The 3296-nt window shown below is 49.2% G+C and overlaps 1 pseudogene across 1 annotated transcript; it reads left to right on the forward strand.

Annotated features, from left to right (window-relative positions):
* The first annotated feature begins 1178 nt into the window (after nt 1-1178).
* Nucleotides 1179-2067, forward strand: LOC103646725 (uncharacterized; annotated as a pseudogene). The gene has a single exon (XR_004549337.1). The product of XR_004549337.1 is annotated as an uncharacterized protein (transcript).
* Nucleotides 2068-3296: the final 1229 nt, after the last annotated feature.

A 3296-nucleotide genomic window follows, 5' to 3' on the forward strand; every position in this document is an offset into this window, starting at 1 on the left:
ATTCTCAATTTATAAATCTCGTTCAAAGCTCATTTAATTGAACGCTCGACAGTTGCTAGTCGAACTATGTCCGAATCCAATTTCTCGATGTTCGATCTGTGTCCAAAAATTAATCCGAGTCCGTGCTCTCAAACGGAATACTCCACGTGTTGGCACCTATTTAATTTTATCCAACTCGGCTTAAAATCTCTGTGTCCAATATAAATTCGAAAATCAACATCGGCAATGATTTTTATTAATTCGACTCGTTTTATTTCGTACCGAATTCGAAGCGATCGATCTCGATTCATTTTATTCCTACTTATGCACGAGAATTTTATTTCCAAGCGATACCCAAATAAAATGTCTCAGTTCATTTCATTTGAGGCCTCTCGTTCATCCGTACGTCAGTTCGCTCTGTCCCCTGCGTCAGTCTCAGCCAACGAGTGAGCGCTGTGCAAATCGGCCGACTGATAACCACTCCTCTCCAACCAATAATCGTCACCATCCTGATAAACAACTCATACGGGAGCCCTTGTTTCAAATAAATAAAATAACGTTTATTTAGCTCCTTAACAATGTCATCAGCATCTGTTTTCTTTCTTATGCCCGCACGCCACAACCGACAGCACCACCGCGTGGCGCAGGCAGTCTGCCACCGCCGCCCATGCTGGCCAGTGGCTTGTCGCCACTCTCTGCGCCAATGCTGCAGCCGGCCAGTGGATGGCTGCCGCCCCATCCCGACTAATAGAGCGCCAGCGTTGCCACGTTAAATCAACTAGCATCCAACGTTCCTTAGCGCAGAAGCGTTTCCTGGCATCTCCCTGTCTTCTTCCTCCCTCTACCGAGCTCCATCCAGGACAGCTCTTCCACTGCTCCCTCACGCCAGCAGCAGACCACCGACGCCCTTCTTCCACCTCCTGCCCGCAGGGACATCCTCTGGTCCGAACGCGAGCAGGTGCCCTTCCTCCACTGTGCCCCTCCTCCCATCGGCATAGGAGCTTCCCATGGCCGGCGCGCACCCCTGCTCGTGCCTTCACGGCCGTCGGGGCATCGGCTCCGAGCTCCATCCCTGCTCCATGGCAGCTGGCCCCTCGCCCCTGCTCTCCCCCCTTGGCCGCGCGTAGGAGCTCCCTGGGTCGACCTTGGCCAGGTGCATGTCCATGGCGCGACGCCTCTGCACTCCCAGCCGTGGACAGCACCCTCCCCCTTCCCTGCTCCTGCCATGCAAGCTGAGCGCCCTCCCCTGTTTCCCTCTCCCGGCGTCGAGTTTCTCCACTCTGGTGCCCTCCAGCAGGCGAGCAATAGTGCCATAGCGAATCCCCGCGCTCCCTACGTCGGTCTCTAGCCAGCTCCCCCTGCGAGCTCCCTCAGATCTGGGTCGATCACCAAGCTCCCTTCCTCTCCCCCATGGAGAGTTTCCCCCTGCATCTCCCCATGGCGCTACTACCTCCAGGACGGAGCTCGACACCCCAAAGGTTGGAATCCGACCCCCTCTCTGTTCCCCTCAATTTCGAGCTTCCCTGGCGTTTTTTGCCCTGCAGAAATTCCCCCCTGGGCGCTGGAGGCGCCTAGCTCACGCTGGAGCACGCAAGGCTTGACCGACGCCCTTTCCATGGCTGGCTTTGAGCAGTGGGCCGAGCCCCTCTTCTTGCCATGGCACTTGACCCTGCTCCTCCTCTCTTCCCCCACAAAGCAGCAGCCGCAGCAGCTCTTTCTCCATGGACGCCCACACCCCACTGTTTTCCCTCCTTTTCCCCATCGTTGTGCAGCCCCACTGTGGCGAACGCCGCTGTTCCTGCAGCTCGTGCATCGCGGCGCGCGTCATGTGTTCGACATAATGCTAAAAAGGGGCATTGTGTCGTGGACAGCGCCTTGGTGGTGCCCTGTGTCCTCGCTACTCGCTGCACAGCCTCGTCTTGCGCTTGCCTACTCTCCAAGCAGCACCAGTAGCAGCGCTCCTTGCGCTCGACCTCGGCAAGGACGAGCAGCCCCATCCTCGACGCCAAAATTCTTCGGTGAGACCTCGCTGTTCCGTGTTGCTTGATTTTATAAAATAACTGAACAAATAAGCCATGAAATAATTGTGTATGTCGTTTAATCGCAGCCCCTTGTCGTCGTCGCGCTTCGCGCGTCGTTTCTCGACAAAAAGCCAAACCAGCATGCAGGCATGTGCGACACGAGTCAGTCAGGTTGTTCGCTTTAGAAAAATTGTGATTTTGTTTTATTTACGATTCAGTCGATGGCATGAATATGTGCGTGAAAATATAATTGTATGAATGAACGCGTGTAGAGAAGAAAATGAAGTAGAAAAGAACTCGGGTATTTTTATTTTGATAGGAAAATTATGCGATGCATTGTATGATGCGAAAACTAAGTTACAAAATGCGGATTATGTTTTGGGAAATGCATCGATATGTGTTTATGTGAAAAGTGTATTTGTTTTATGCAATGTGATGGGATTCGTGATTATATTGGGAGTATATTTATTGATGTGGCGAGTAGTTTAGAAAATGCTAGTTGCGTGGAGGATGTATTGTTAAGACATGAGTGTTGGAGTTCATATATTAGTGGTTACGCTACGATGATCGACGTGTCTCGAGTGCACGCCACAATATGGTTGTACGCGAGACGGGGTTATGCGCATGATGAGTTTAGTAAAAATCCATCGGTGTCACTGGTGTTAAATTGATGTTTATTTGTGCGTGGGAAGTAATAATGTGTTTAATACTAGAACTATTAGTCGATAGTAGAAATTGTTTTGGCTTATATAGAGAGGTGGTGACATGTCAAAGTAGTCGTCGCTTTCTCTATAATTATAAGTCAAGTCGTGACGATGCGTATTATGCGTTCGTTAAATTATGCGTCGCGTATAGTGTATGATTGTGCTCACAATTTCGAGTAGACGCTTCAAGTAAGTCAAGTAGGTTTGTGATATAAGTGTGTAATGGAGTTAGTTGTCTTAGGATAAATATTGAAATACTCGGTTCGTATAAATTGGTCGATGTGCGAAAATACATATGAATCTGTGTGTTTATAAAAATGTTGTAGTATATGTTGTGTCTCGGATTGCGACGACAATAGGCAAGCCGACGTGTATGTTATTTAGCAGCTATGTCATTGCTCTAGATAGCCAAATTGTTAGATGGTTTGGTTAAGCTCGTAATCACGATGAATTGCTTGTTGTGGTCTAAATGCGTATGGTTATGGTCGCGGATGAAAAATAGTAATGTTTATGTGATGTCCAAGTTAAAATGCAAATTATTGGGTGAAATGTGCTTCGATATACATGTATACCGGATTTGAGTATCGTGGAG

The sequence above is a fragment of the Zea mays genome, chromosome 2 (genome assembly GCF_902167145.1).
Source record: "Zea mays cultivar B73 chromosome 2, Zm-B73-REFERENCE-NAM-5.0, whole genome shotgun sequence".
In the NCBI taxonomy this organism is placed as follows: domain Eukaryota; kingdom Viridiplantae; phylum Streptophyta; class Magnoliopsida; order Poales; family Poaceae; genus Zea; species Zea mays.